The sequence below is a fragment of the Erpetoichthys calabaricus genome, chromosome 3 (assembly GCF_900747795.2).
Source record: "Erpetoichthys calabaricus chromosome 3, fErpCal1.3, whole genome shotgun sequence".
NCBI lineage: Eukaryota > Metazoa > Chordata > Cladistia > Polypteriformes > Polypteridae > Erpetoichthys > Erpetoichthys calabaricus.
Genome location: NC_041396.2, coordinates 8307404 through 8323407, shown reverse-complemented (window position 1 = coordinate 8323407; position 16004 = coordinate 8307404). Strand labels below are relative to the sequence as shown.

Genomic DNA, 16004 nt, shown 5'->3' with positions numbered 1-16004 from the left:
ATACACTGACCAATTCCCATATGCCCCCCCTCCCCACACAACCTAATTTTGCTATATATTGCCTTTGATTCTTGAATGTCTAAGCATTATCCTCTAATGAAGAAAAAGAAGAGATGAAGAAAACAGCTTTGCGTCTTTCTAGTTTTTAACTGCGCTGAGCTGTAAACAATGTGAAGACGAGACCGCCTTCAGCGGAGAGGGGTCGTGAGAACAAAGTGGACACTGGGAGATGCGGAATGTCTGGCTGCTCCGCTGGGTCGAGATCTTCGCAGTTTCGGGCTCCGTCCTCTCTTCTCGCACTGTTTGTGACACTTCATGTGCCCCGTCGGCTCCCTGGACAGTGGAAATCTTTGCGAATGAGTGTAATCGGCGCCATCGAATTGTGACTCTATTTGTAAATTGCGGTGCACGGCTACTTACTGTCTCTTAAGGTGAGTTTGGGTCACTAAAACCCTGCAACATCCAAGGTTGCTTTTGTGATGAATTCTTTTAAGAAGATGGAAGGTTTACATCTAAGAAGATGTACCGACCTGTTCATGTGACGTATTGGACTTGGGAAATGTTTGGACCTTCTGCCCATTAAGCATGGAAGGGCAGCGTCCACATAACTCAGAATAATTTTTCTCTTAAATCACAGGCACATAGTGCAAGGTTGTCAGGCAGGTAGTTTACCCGAAACCACTACAGTAGTACTCAATGTATCTTTACTTCTTAAATGTTAACGTTTTACTGTTTAATAATTTATACGCTTCTTATATGTTCTTCAAATTCGTTTATCAAAATGTTTAACTACTTAATAACTTATTTTATAAATGCTACATTTTATTTTTTTCCCTAGCACTCAGTGAGTGAAGCCACTGGGTAATCAGTGTAGTATATAAATTATTAAACAGTAAAACATTAACATTTAAGAAGTAAAGATACATTGAGCAGTACTGGAGTGCTTTCGGGTAAAGTACATTTTAAAGGTGCAATAACACAACAGGTAAGTAGCACTAACAGCAGCTTAAATGTATTTGGATCATCTCTCGGTAGCAGATCCCTTGTGAAAGGTGCTACACGACTGCTGTGGTATAAAAATTAAATTTTCTATGCGATCCTGCAAATTTCTGCCTGACAACCTTGCACTACGTGCCTGTGATTTAAGAGAAAAATTATTTTGAGAAATGTGGACGCTGCCCTTCCATGCTTAACGGGCAGAAGGTCCAAACAATTCCCAAGTCCAAAACTTAACATGAAGAGGTCGGTACATCTTCTTAGATGTAAACCTGTGGTGTAGCGGGTCCACAGCGTATGACAAAAGGACCATTTTTAAATAAATAATCACTGCACTCACAGCTTAGCGAGGGGGTATGGTAGTGTGGCTGAAGCGGTTCTCAGGGCGATTCGCTGTGTGGGCACTTCTCACCTAAGTGCACAGGTGAGAAACTGTCCACATCCGTGATTGTTCCTGGGGCCGCTGATTTGCCACAGCAACCATGCCCTCTTGATAAATAGAAGTGCGAGTTGGATAGAGGGGAAGGAAAAGAATGGAAAGAAAGAACAGACAGGAGATTGCGGGTGGAAAAAGCAGGAAGCATTGGGGAGAGAGAGAAAGCCGGTGCGGGACAGCGAGCGAGTGAAGGCTCACATGCAGCTGTGCAGGCAGCCTGGGTGTTTGGCCGACACCCGGGGCATAGTAGTTGTGGTCGCTCCCGCAGAGTTTGTTTTTATGAAGGTTGGGAGTCGGATGACTCTCCGCGGAAGGCCGCGGAAGGCAGCGGGAGTCGGGACTTGGGACGTGGTGTCCCCAGCATGAGAGCCTTGGTCATTGGGGAATCCCAAGTTGCTGTTCGTAGAGCCTACCGGAGCCAGGGATCGGTAAGGCGACCGACCAGCAGGAGAGTGGACAGAGGGCCAGTATAATAATATGTTCTGTGGTCATACGTAATTTCCATTTCGCGTGGTCATACATAGTTTCCCTTTCAAACGCAAAAAGAATTTTATATATATAGATACAGTGAACAGTGAAGTCTTCAGCATGACTTAAGCCCAGAATGTTTGCATGTGTAGTCAATACATAGTTACTGTTTATTACCAAATGTTTCATAAGCCTAACAGCTTACTCTAGCTTAAATTCCTTAAATTCTAGAAACTGTGAAGGAATCTGGGAGTTATTTATTTCTTCTAGCAGTCAATTAGTAATCGCCTCATTGCTTGTGTAAGACTTGTTTTCTTTTTTTTTTTTTCATAAATGTTTGAATCAAAGGTGAGGCAAAGTTTGTCTCCTTCCCTCACCAAAAATAACCTTAATAATCTTTGAAGCAAAAGAAGCTTAACATGCTCTCTGACAGTTATAAAGGGCTCGCAATATGAATATTTTAAGGCTTAAAAGAGTGGATAAAATTGTGCTAATCTGGTTCATGTTATGAAATGAAAAAGTTAAAGAAACACGTTCAGAAACAGTAATCGTTTAAGAGTAGTTGGACACAGTCGTTTGGTACAACGATAGCACAAAAGATTTCAAATTGCATAGCGTGTAAACGTAAAGTAGGTAGCTAGTCAATAGAAATGTAATACAGTGTTCGTTACTATCAATATTATTTTACATATATTAATTTATGAGTAAGAATAAATTTTAGTTCCTTTAAAAAAAGAAAAAAAAAACAAACAAATGTCCAAAAAGCAAGACCTTCGCTGCAACTGTTTTACTTGGATCCTTGTGGGTAGGATTTTAAATTTTGATCCACCCATCATCACTGTCTTGATTTGTCACAAATATCCGTCATCTTTCACTGCAATAACCAGGGTGTTGTCTAAGTTACACTTTTGTCAGAACAATAGAAAATAGCACCTTTATAATTCTCCATGACCTTAACGCTTGCCTTGCACCTGCTAAAATGCGCATCCAACATCCATAGATTCTCAAATGGAAAGGAGGACTTTGACTGGTCCAATATCTCCTTTTGTAGCTGAGTGGTCAATGCTTTCACCGTGTGCACTGTGCACTCATACTAAAGATGGATTTTGAATTTTGTACAGTCAGTCATGGCATTGAACTGAAGTTTGAAGAAACACTTAACTTTACACATGTCTGAGCCAGCAACACCAAAATCCACAAAATACAGAAGACTATTTGGTAAATAAACTGTGCAGTGATATAAAATAAAATATAATCAGAGGGTGATCTGATTTGTTTCTTTTGATTTACATGTTTTGTTGGAGCAATATACACAGTACGCAATTTATAATAATTTATTTGAAGAAGTTAATTTATTAGAAGCATATTTTATTAACTTTTAAAAAAATTTCTTTAACATTTTTATTTTTAAAAGAATCTTTAAAACTATCATAAAAAATGAAACTGGTATAATTCTTAATAAATGGTATAATTCTTCCTAAATATACCTTGACATATTTAAAATAAAGTGTGTTCAAAATTCTATACATAATATACAATACACTTTACTTGTAAACAAGTATGCTTAAGTACAGTAAAGCCAATTTCCATTTATATTATTTTTAAGTACACAAAAAATACACCAAACTGTGCTTGTCAACAAGCGTATTTAGGTTCAAATAAGCTCAAGTATGCTAAAGAAAACTCTCATCAGTTATTAAAGTATAGAAAAAATACACCAAAACTGAACTTGTGAACATGTATCCTTAAATTCTACAATGCATAAGTGCACTAAAGCAAACTCAAATTTATAATATACTGTTTTAAAGAACACAAAAAATATACCAAACTGCACTTTCAAACAGGTATACTCAAGTTCCAGTATGCTTAACCTGCTTAGCTTTACTTTTTTTTTTCTTTTCAAAAAAACAGGTAAAAAGCATTGCATTTTATTGCTTATTAAATTTCAACTTTCTACTGTAAAATGCTCCAAACACTAAAACTACAGAGTCAGTAGTGTAGAAATAATAATAATAATAATAATAATAATAATAATAATAATAATAATAATAATAATAATGTGAGCAACACACTGCACAAGGACTCACCAGAATCCGTTTCAGTTTCACTGTCTGAAGACAGATACGCCACATCATTACTGCTGATGAGGAGCATTTCTTATGAGATGACATTATGAGGCTAGGAGAAGACACGTTTACACCATTGCCATGGGCCAGACGCTGACTTAAGATGCTCAGCACTAACATTGTTGGCACTTTCATGGCCCGAGTAATCTTCAGGTTTTACACAAGACACATCTTCACCATTGCCTGAGTGAATAATGGTTTTAACACTGTTTCACAGCCCAAATGACGCTTGGGTCTAACGCTAAGGAGGTTAAGTACATTAAAATGCATTTCCAATTGAAATGTTCTTTTTTAAAGTGTACAAAATTACAATTAAAGTGTGTTTGAAAAAAATGCACTTAAAAAAATATATTACATTATTAACACTAGAATCCCTGAAGCCTACGAAAAAAACTAGGTATCCCGGGCCACCTTAAATTCCTTCACACCTCTCCTCATCAGCGTCTTTTGTTTTGTAAATGTTTCAATCAGCAGTATACTTTAGTATGCTATTTTCTCACTAGGGATGTCGTCTCCTCACTGTTACTGATCACAGGCTCTCTGCTTACCTTATTCGCTGAACTGTCTATGGACTCCTGTATCGTATTATTATCGGCCTAAGCCAGCACATCTTCATCAATAAGACTCGCGCTCTTTTCTAAAGTGTCTTTGGACAACATACTTGGGGGCAGATCACGCACAGCACCAGATTCATACAAAGTGACTTTAAACTCAGTCCCATTATGCTCCATATTGTCCAGCTCTCTTTCATACTCAGTCTCACTGTTCTCCTTGACTGGAGCAGAACCGTCCGACAACACTATGGGTTCATGTTTGCACTGTGCTGTCTTATGTCCAGTTCTGCCACAGATATAGCATTTGAGAGGTTCAGAAGTGACAAATACTGTAGGTGCTATGTTGATATCTTCATTCATGTTTTTTAGAATCATAAGTACTTGTCTCCAAAAGAAAACCACATTTTAATTCCTTCATTTTACAACTAAGTGCAATCAAAACTAAATCTGACATAATCTGCCCATAACGTCGTAATTCCTTCTTAGCAAAGCATCTCTCTTTAAAAAAGGTGGAACATTTGAAATGATTACTGTCTTAGCTGATAGCTGCAGTACAGAAACTAATGCACCAATAATAACAACCCGTTCTTCAACAAATGTATTAATACAAGATTCACCACTTATAAAAACTACTACTGATTTGCCCATTGTTGTTGGGTATAAGACATTTAGGTAACCGATCACTTTTCCTACTGCCACAACAGACACTTCAGCCGAAACCTGAAGGTCTACCAGGAACTTGGCGCCAAGACGGAAGGAAAGATTATCAAATGTTTTCAGCAACGAGCCAGGCACCCTGCCTTTGGACACAACTATGGCAGAAACCGCCATAGCCATATCTTAGCAATAAAAAACACCATTAATAAGTACAGTTTGAGGAAAAGGTTTAAGAATAAAAGAAAAAAAATATATATAGAGAAAAAAATACCAAACTTACAAAGATTTACCATAACCTAACCAGACCCACCCCAGACAGCACTAATCAACCAACACTCAGACAGAAAAATAAACTGCTCCAAAAAATTAAAGGAATACTTTGAAAACACATCATATCTCAATGGGAAGAAAAGTCATGCTGGATATCTCTACTGATATGGACTGATATGGTATTGTGTTAGGAACAAAAGGATGCCACATTGTTTGTTGGAAATGAAAATGATCAACCTACAGAGGGCTGAATTCAAAGACACCCCAAAAATCAAAGTGAAAAAATGATGCGGAAGGCTAGTCCATTTCGCCGAATTTTCATTGCAGCAACTCCATGTCGTACTCAGTAGTTTGTATGACCCCCACGTGCTTGGTATGCATGCCTGACAACGTCAAGGGGGGCATGCTCCTAATGAGACGATGGATGGTGTCCTGGGGGACCTCCTCCCAGATCTGGACCAGGGCATCACTAAGCTCCTGGGCAATCTGAGGTGCAACCTGGTGGCGTCAGATGGACTGAAACATAATGTCACACCCAGAGGTGTTCTGTTGGATTTAGGTCAGGTGAGCATAGAATGGGGGCCAGTCAATTGTATCAATTCTTTCATCCTCCAGGAACTGCCTATATACTCTTGCCACATGACGCCGGGTATTGTCGTGCACCAGGAGGAACCCAGGAACAACTGCACACAGCATAGGGTCTGACAATGGGTCCAAGGATTTCATCCCGATACCTAATGGCAGTCAAGGTGCCATTATCTAGCCCATAGAGGTCTGTGTGTCCCTCCATGGAAATACTTCCCCAGATATACCATCACTGACCCACCACCAAACTGGTCATGCTGAACGATGTTACAGGCAGCACAATGTTCTCCACGGCTTCTCCAGACCCTTTCACATCTGTCACATGTGCTCAGGGTGAACCTGCTCTCATCTGTGAAAAGCACAGAGCGCCAGTAGTGGACCTGTCAGTTCTGGGATTCTATGGCAAATGCCAATCGAGCTCCATGGTGCCAGGCAGTGAGCATAGGGCCCACTAGAAGACGTCAGGCCATCAGGCCTCCCTCATGAAGTCTGTTTCTGATTGTTTGTTCAGAGACATTCACACCAGTGGCCAACCTACTAGATGTCATTTTGCAGGCTCTGCCAGTGCTCATCCTGTTCCTTCAGGCCCAAAGGAGCAGATAAAATTTCAAGTTAAATGCAAATAATAAAAATGAAAAGGTGCGGCTTCAGAAAACTCGCTTCAGGTCTGTAGTGAAACAATGAACATGAGCAATATTGAAATAAAAGCTTTGAATGTTCTGTGAAATAGCCACAGTGTAAGCTGATGCAAATTCAGGAGTTGATTCTTTCTCTCACACCCTTGACATTTTTGCATCATGTTGCTATCTACAGAATAAAAAAAGGATAATCTTTAAAACTTCAGTGCACTGTGCTTAAGCATCATGTTCACCACCCTTGCAGTTCACTCCATGGTCGCCCTGGGTCAGTTCGCTACAATTGCTGCTGAGTTAAAACTTTAACCAAAAGTCCTCATTTCTATGAAGCTGCTTTACAACTGTGGAATTTTTTGGGCTGTTTTTGCCCTGATGGTTTTCTAATGAAGGGTATCCAGAATCACATATGAGGTTCTTTTTCTTTTTTTGGAGTTCGATTTGAAATTTATAAAATAGACAGTTCGATGGTATTCTCAGTCCACCTAACATGAATGAGACCAGCTGACTTCTCACGTTCTTTATTAAGTGTGGGATAATTAGGAATATACAATACAATACAATGTTTTTTTGTATAGCCCAAAATCACACAAGAAGTGCCGTAATGGGCTTTAACAGGCCCTGCATCTTGACAGCCCCCCAGCCTTCACTCTCTAAGAAGACAAGGAATAACTCCCCTTGTAGGGAAAAATATGGAAGAAACCTTGGGAAAGGCACTTCAAAGAGAGACCCCTGTCCAGGTAGGCAGTGGGTGTCAAAAAGAAGGGGGTCAATACAATACAATACACAGAACAAAACACAAGTAATCCTCAATACACTATAACAGTAAAATAAAAATATTACAAGTACAGAGCAGAATTTAACAGTAGATGATATCAGATAATATGATCTGAATATGAAGGGTCTTTCACCTCAGCATCCTCAGGTGCCCTCAAGGGACCTCAGCTAGAAGAGGAACAGACAATCCGGCCTGTCAACAACACGAGTAACAATTAGACAAAGGCATTCAGTTGTAAGCTTTTACTTGTAAGTCAGATTTATTTTAATTAAAAGTAATAACAGCAACTACAGCGCTCTCCATAATGTCTGGGACAAAGATAACATTTTTATTTGATTTCCCCCTCAACTCCACAATTTAAAATTACAAATCAGACAATTCACATGTGATTGAAGGGCACGTTGCAGACTTTCATTTAAAGGGATTTGCAAACATTTCAGTCACAGCATGTAGAAATGACAACACTACTATACTCCTACTATTTTAAAATATATTGAGAAGTCAACTTTTACATTTTGGAAAATATATTGCAATATGCAAAAATGACTGTAATTTACATATTTTACATTACATTTATGTGTATTTCAAAATAGTGTAAAATCTATCTATGAGGTATACTGCAACATATTTTAAAACTAGCTGTCACCTGCGGCTTCACCTGCATAGTAGTGAAACAGGACAAACTTTAAAAATCAATAAAAAAATGTAAAAAATGTAATAATTTGTATTGAGAACAATGTATATTGATAGCTTTGGTACCTTGAGGGCCTCGTGATATTCAATATTTTTAATTTTGCTATCAGGGGCGAGAATGTAGCTGTGATCTTTTTGTCAAAAATGTAAAAAGTTGGCAAGGTATCTCTAGCAAAGAGGAAGGGAGGTACACTCCAATGTCAAACATTACCACTGTATCTGATTGTGTTCAGCTCTGATGGGAGAGCGTCCCCCGTGTGCAGAGAAGAGCATGTGGCCGTGATATCTCTGCCAGTGAGCAGGTGCCCTCTAAAACACACATAGCTGTGATCTCTCTCTCAAAAACGTGAAACGTTACTCTTAACAATCTCTAGATGATAATGTCTGCTGAACAAACAGGTATCACTAGCTAAGCAGAGGCAAGGTGCGCTCCAACACGTGGCGAGAGGTAAAGCAATTCGAATGTTTATAATTGAACTCCTAGTCCAACTAAATGAGCTGTTATTTCCCTGTTTCTGTGTTTTGGAGTCAATGGAGAAATAACACAACTAAGACTGTTAAATTTTTATTAAAATGTACTAAGCACTCATAAAGGGATAGTTTTTTTTTCTTTTACTTTTTAACAATCAGCAATTATTTATATGAATTTGGCTGCAATAAAAACCTGCAGCCACCATGGCTCCTCAGGACCGAGTTTGAGAACCACTGCTCTAGTGTCCTTCCTGTTCGAACACCCATTGAGCTGCATGGGAGTTGCAGTTTTGGTAGGCAGCCTTTTTATTGTCATCGGGTGACACGAGGGGGAGATGCTGGAGGCAGATCACGATGAGGTTCCACATGACCTGAAAGGGGCTTCCTCGATGTAATGTGATAGACCTGAAAGTACTCCCAGGTCTAAGATAAACTACCTGGTGGACATCGTCCTGGTGAGGTGGAGTCAGCTGGAAGAGGAATAAGCTCACCTGGGACGAGTGGAGAAAAAGGAAAGAACAGAGTTGTGCTTGTAGTGTGGTTATTATTACCAAGAAGCCTTTTGTTAAGGTAATTTTTATAATAAACCTTTCATTTGAATCTGGGACTTGTGTCACTGTGTGTGCTACAACACCCCCTACTAGTCACACAAGCAGGACATGATGCACCACAAGGAGTGCTGCCAGATGTTTATTCCACTTCAGCCACTGCTCAGGTCATGATATTTGGCTTCCACTCCAGTCAGGCCCACTGCTTTCCCAATCTTTGTTTTTTTCAGTAAGTCTGAGACCTGCACTTTCGAAAAATGTAACATCCTGAGCTCATACTAACTGATTTATTTATACTTATTGACTTATTGAATTTTACTGTTTCTTAGGTTCTTTGCCTTGATCATTTTAGAACTAAACGTCGTTTCTGCATTTTAAAGTGCATCATTTATTCTCTTTTGTAAAACTCCTGTAATAAAGATGTTGCTTAATAAAGCTACATTAAATAGTCCAAGGGCGGCACGGTGGCACAGTGGTAGCGCTGCTGCCTGGCAGGGTCCTCCCTGCGTGGAGTTTGCATGTTCTCCCCGTGTCTGCGTGGGTTTCCTCCGGGTGCTCCAGTTTCCTCCCACAGTCCAAAGACATGCAGGTTAGGTGCATTGACGATCCTAAATTGTCCCTAGTATGTGCTTGGTGTGTGTGTGTGTGTGTGTGTGTGCCCTGTGGTGAGCTGGCACCCTGCTCGGGATTTGTTCCTGCTTTGCACCCTGTGCTGGCTAGGATTGGCTCCAGCAGACCCCCTTGACCCTGTAGTTAGGATAGAGCGGGTTAGGTAATGACTGAGTGACTAACTAAATAGTCCAAATAGTCAGATTTTGTGAATTACTGATAAACAGCCAAATGCTTTATTATGTGCCCATCTTACACACCAATGCAAATTAATGAGATCACTTTATTAATTTATCATTGATGTATTTGCATAGTCTGAATATATAAAAGTGCATAATACACCCAAGCGTTTAGAGATCCTGTGACCTCATCCTCTGAGACGATCATCAACATGTTCGCTGTGAAAGCAGTTTGCCTCCTCGCCACCGTCGCTATGCTTGTTGCAGTTGTGGCTGCGGTGAGTATTATTCTACTAATAAATAATCTACTAGACAACTCTTTCCATATATCTAGTCAGTTTAGCTCATTCACTCTAAACTTGAAATGAATATTCCAGAGTCTTCTCAGACATAGCAGTTAACTGAATGAAATGCTTTTAAATTCTCGCTGATTTTCAATTTTACATACTGTATAAACAACTATGGAGTTAGCAGGAGAGCAGTGCTTGTGTACATTTAACATCTGGAGATTTTTTTTAATTGATTTTAATCAGAAACAGATGAGATTCCATCAAACATAACAAATCAAAGCAAAATCCAACCCCCACCAAAAAGAAAGAGAGAAGAGCCAGCAACTGAAGCTACGCTATAAAAGGAGGAAGAAAGGGAGGGTATCGTTTTCCCTGAAATGGAAGCCTATTCTAAAATGTTATTGATTAGATCCTGGCATATTTTTAAAAAGTTTTGAACAGATCCTTTAAGTGAGAATTTTTCCAATTTCAAGTAGCATAGAACATCAGTCACCCACTGACTTAAGAGTGGTGGGGTGGGATTCTTCCAGTTGAGCAAGATAAGACTACGTGCTAATAGTGTAGTGAAGGCAATAACCGCTTGTTTGTCCTTCTCCACTGTAAGCCCATCTGTGAGCCCACCACACACAGCTGTTAATGGGTTAGGAGGGATTGTGACACCAAGGTTGTCTGATAGGCATCCAAAGATTTTTGCCCAAAATTTTGTTAATTTGGTGCTCATCTAAAACATGTGGCCCAGAGCAAGAAGCAAGATGGAACAATATGGTATCGTTCACAGGTTGAATCTTGCCCTGGGAACATTTTGGACAATTTGAAATGAGATAAATGCACTTGATAAAAGATTTGAAGTTGAACGATTGAATGCATTGCACATATGGAGCTCAATTGTATATTTGTGAGGGTGGAAAAAGGTGGGTATCAAAAACCATGTTGGGTACCACATTCTAGTCTGAAATAATGTTGTTAATATGAACTGAGGCTTCTGGACTGGTATAAAGTAGTTTGATCCAAGCACATATGTTTGGGCCGAACCCAAATTTGTGCAAAGTGGTGAAAAGATAGTCCCTTTCGACCATATCAAATGCTTTTACTGCATATAAAGATAATAAGATCTCTGGGGTGTTAGCTTTAATGGGTGAATGTAGAATGCTCAAAAAAATTAAAGGAACACTTTTTAATCAAAGTATGGCATCAAGTCAATGAAACTTCTGGGCTATTGATCTGGTCAGTTAAGTAGCAGAGGGGGTTGTTAATCAGTTTCAGCTGCTTTGGTGTTAATGAAATTAACAATAGGTGCACTAGAGGGGCAACAATGAGACGACCCCCAAAACAGGAATGGTTTAACAGGTGGAGGTCACTGACATTTTTCCCTCCTCATCTTTCCTGACTGTTTCTTCACTCGTTTTGCACTACTGGTAGTATGAGATGATACCTGGACCATAGAGAGGTTGCACAGGTAGTCCAACTCTCCAGGATGGTACATCAATACGTGCCATTTCCAGAAGGTTTGCTGTGTCTCCCAGCGCAGTCTCAAGGTCATGGAGGAGATTCCAGGAGACAGACAGGCAGTTACTCTAGGAGAGCTGGACAGGGCCATAGAAAGTTCTTAACCAATCAATAGGACCAGTACCTGCTGCTTTGGGCAAGGAGGAATGGGATGAGCACTGCCAGAGCCCTACAAAATGACATTCAGCAGGTCACTGGTGTTAACGTCTCTGACCAAACAATCAGAAACAGACTTCATGAGGTTGCCCTGAGGGCCCAACGTCCTCTTGTGAGCCCTGTGCTCACTGTCTGGCACCGTGGAGTTCGATTGGCATTTGCCATAGAATACCAGAATTGACAGGTTCACCAATGGTACCCTGTGCTTTTCACAAATGAGAGCAGGTTCTCCTTGACCACATGTGACACATGTGAAAGGGTCTGGAGACGCCGTGGAGAATATTATGCTGCCTATAACATCGTTCAGCATGACCGAGTCTGTTGGTGGTTCAGAGATGGTCTGGGGAGGTATATCCATGGAGGGACGCACAGACCTGTACAAGCTAGACAACGGCACCTTGACTGCCATTAGGTATCGGGATGAAATCCTTGGACCCATTGTTAGACCCTATGCTGATGTAGTGGGTCCTTGGTTCATCCTGGTGCACGACAATGCCCGGCCTCATGTGGCAATAGTATGCAGGCAGTTCCTGGAGGATGAAGGAATTGATGCCGCTGACTGGCCCCCACGCTCGCCTGACCTCAATCCAATAGAGCACCTCTGGGACATTATGTTTTGGTCCATCCGGTGCCTCAGACTGTCAAGGAGCTCAGTGATGCCCTGGTCCAGATCTGGGAAGAGATCCCCCAGGACACCATCTGTCATCTCATTAGGAGCATTATCCCCGATGTTGTCAGGTATGCATACAAGCAAGTGGGGGGCATTCAAACTACTGAGTATGATTTGGAGTTGCAATGAATTTTCAGCAAAACGGACAAGCCTGTCGCATCATCTTTTCACGTTGATTTTTGGGGTGTCTTTGAAATCAGCTCTCTGTAGGTTGATAATTTTCATTTCCATCAAACGATGTGGCATTCTTTCATTCCTAACACATTACCATATCAGTTCATAGCAGTAGAGATAGCCATCAGGATTTTTATTTTCCCATTGAGATCTGATGTGTTTTTAGAGTGTTCCTTTAACTTTTTCAACAATAAAGTGATCTTCAATTCACTTTCTGTGGCTAATTGAATGCTGCACCGCAACACAGTTCTGCTTGGTACCATAAATAAAATGGGACAGGAACTACCACCTGCAGTCATTTTAGTACGCAAGCAATTCTTCACACTAGTGTTTAGATCAGGCAGTGCCATGCTGACAGTGTATGCGCACAAAAAGAAGAAGTCTGTCTGCATTCCCCGTACCATACACCATGACGTGGAGTATGGGCAAGATCGAAAAAACAAAACATGTTCAAGTGACAACTCATGTTTAAATGGCATAGTGTTTTCAAATAGTGACATTTTCATGCATGGATGTGTGTGCTCATGCGAGAGAGAGGCAGAGACTGATTCGATGTCATTCAAGTGGCTACTGGAATATAAAATAAACACTTTCGCAAAGGTATAATAAAACAAGTGTGATTTTATTCAAGAAGTGAATAACAAAAATTTCAAGTGACAAGAAGATACCAAGAAGACATGAATCACCAGCATTTGTGTGTCTGCTTAAATCCCTTAAGCGATATCTTTTACAGGTAGCAAAACTTTACACTGGGTGTTACAGACTCAAATAAAAAGTATGTTTTTATTAAGTAATAGTAATAATATTAATAATAGTGGGACATCCTGAGGGTTCATGGGATCCCCTCAAGGTTGCTGGATATCATGGCCGGCCTATACACTGGTACTGTGAGTGCTTTGCAAAAATGGAGGCAGAACCTCTCTATTTTTCCCAGTTGATTCTGGGGTTCATCAGCAGTGTGTTCTGCTCCTACTCTGTTCAATGCTTACATGGACTGGGTATTGGGCAAGGTCGTGGGGTCCAGTGGCTGTGGGACATCTGTTAGTGAAGAAAGATTCACTGATCTTGACATTACTGACGATACTGTGATCTTCACTGAGTCAATGAAGGCTCTGATCAGGGCTGTCGAGAGACTGACAAAAATGTTTTTTTTGTTTTCTTTTTATTATTAGTCATTCTGGGGTATTGGGTGTTGCTTGATGAGTCAAAAATTAATTTAGATGATTTTAGCACAACGCTTCAAAATAGCAAAATGTGAAAAAAGTGAAGGGGTCTGAATTCTTTCTGAATCCACTGTAGAAAGGTAATGTATTGACTTGGTGTTGATAATATTTAAGAGGTCTACATATCATTTAATTTTCAATATGTCAGCTTCTCCAGGAATTTCATTGTTTTTTCTTTTGGAAAGGGGAAATAGTTGTCCTTATGGAGCAGGTAGGAACATCCATTCTGTCAGTGAGGTCTACAAAATGTACGCAAAAATGCCAGCTAATTGATCACCATAGGCTTTTAAAATGCACTGACACCAACCATGGCGTAGCTGCTGTCTTACAGATGTGAACATCTCTCAGTCATCTGAGTGCCCATTAGGGATTCTTTATTTTTAATTTATTTCATTTTTTGTGTGAAGATATCATTGATATAGAAAACTGAAGTCCAATGCTTTACCTTTCTGATCAGTCACATGTTTTTCTCTTTCAGGGAGCTCCGAATGGAATGTGCTTTTCTGGTAAGATTTTCATACATTATGAAATATGAACCTAATTCAAATTTGAACTTTACCTTGTTATTCAATATGGTTTGTTCTGCTTGTTTATTCAGTGCTCTGCATAATGTTTGGGACAAAGGCACATTTTTCTTTGATTTCCCCCTCTGATCCACAGTTTAAAAATGCAAATCAAACAAATCAGACGTGATTAAAGTGCACATCAGAGACTATCATGTTAGAGTGTATACATACATTTCGGTCACATCATATAGAAATGACAACACTTTCTCTACATGGTCATGTATAATGCCTTCAGTAGAATTCACACTTAAAGAATGCATGTGGACAACACTGGAAATGTGCGTATGCACAAAAAAATTCAGATACAGGAAACTGAGTAAGCAAAGTTCTATGCACTTCCCCATTATAAATCCCAACTAATAAAGATTTTAACAAACATGCAAGTGCCCACAACTATCCAACTCCTCCCCAGATTTTGCATATTTGAATATGCAAGTTAACGTAAATAGCCCCTTCCATTCAGTGTTTTGTTAAAAGGCAATGGCAAACGCCAGAGAGCAGTCTCCATTTTAATGTCTGCGACTCCTCTCACAGTTTCAGGAACGCCACAAGCAAACACTTCACTTTGCAGCAAAGCAGTAGTTGAACTAAAACTAAACTCAAAACTGAACTGAGACTCTTTTTGATAAACATTCTAATAACGGGCAGCCTCTCCCCACTTCTCACCAAGAGTGAGCATCAGGCTTTCTTCTGCTAGAAGATTCTCAAAACACACGAATTTTGAATGAGAATCAAAAACTGCAATAAGCTGCAAACAGACTGCTTGTACAAAACATTCTAAGTTCCTGCTTTGCCTTTCAGCTTTCCCATAATACACTTCACACCTGTTCATCTTGACAAAAGTTTCAAGCCTCAGTTGTTTACCTGAAGTCTGTCAGCTGAAAAGGTGGCACCCCATATAGGCCATTTGTAATGTTTGTTCTCCAATAATGCAAAATTTGTTATGATTTCTCCTTATTTTCTGTCTTCATCATCCTCTTTATCTTTTCCTACTTCTTTGTGTGGTTGGTGTGCTTGATCAACTTTCTCCATACAGCTCAGGCCTGCATCTCCTCCTTAGTCAGACTCTGTTCCTTCAGATCTTCTTTTACTTTATCCATCCTCCTCCACTTCGGCAACCCTCATTTTCTTTTCCATTCCCATCTCTCTTTTTTACCCACGTATTCATTGTCTCTCCTCATCACATGTCCATACCACTTCAGCCATCTTTCTTATACTTTCGTAGATATCTCTCCCATGTTTGTTGTAACCTCAGATTATCTAATTTCTTATTCTGTCCTTCTTTGTAACTCCACATAAACATCTCAACAATCTCATTTCTGCCACATCAAATGTCTTCTCCTTCTGTGCTCCCTTAACTGCCCAATCCTCACATACTTCTCTGGTACTCCTTTGCTTCTCATGCACCACCACACCT

The 16004-nt window shown here is 40.0% G+C and overlaps 1 long non-coding RNA gene across 3 annotated transcripts in view; it reads right to left on the bottom strand.

Annotated features, from left to right (window-relative positions):
- Positions 1–397: 397 nt before the first annotated feature.
- LOC127527032 (uncharacterized) overlaps positions 398–16004 on the bottom strand; it is a 105630-nt gene continuing 90023 nt past the window's right edge. For 2 of the 3 annotated variants that reach the window (XR_007934390.1, XR_007934388.1), the window contains exon 3: positions 398–530. This is a non-coding gene — a long non-coding RNA (uncharacterized LOC127527032). Of the gene's footprint in view, positions 570–16004 lie in introns of all 3 variants that reach the window. The other variant, XR_007934389.1, reaches the window with a different exon arrangement.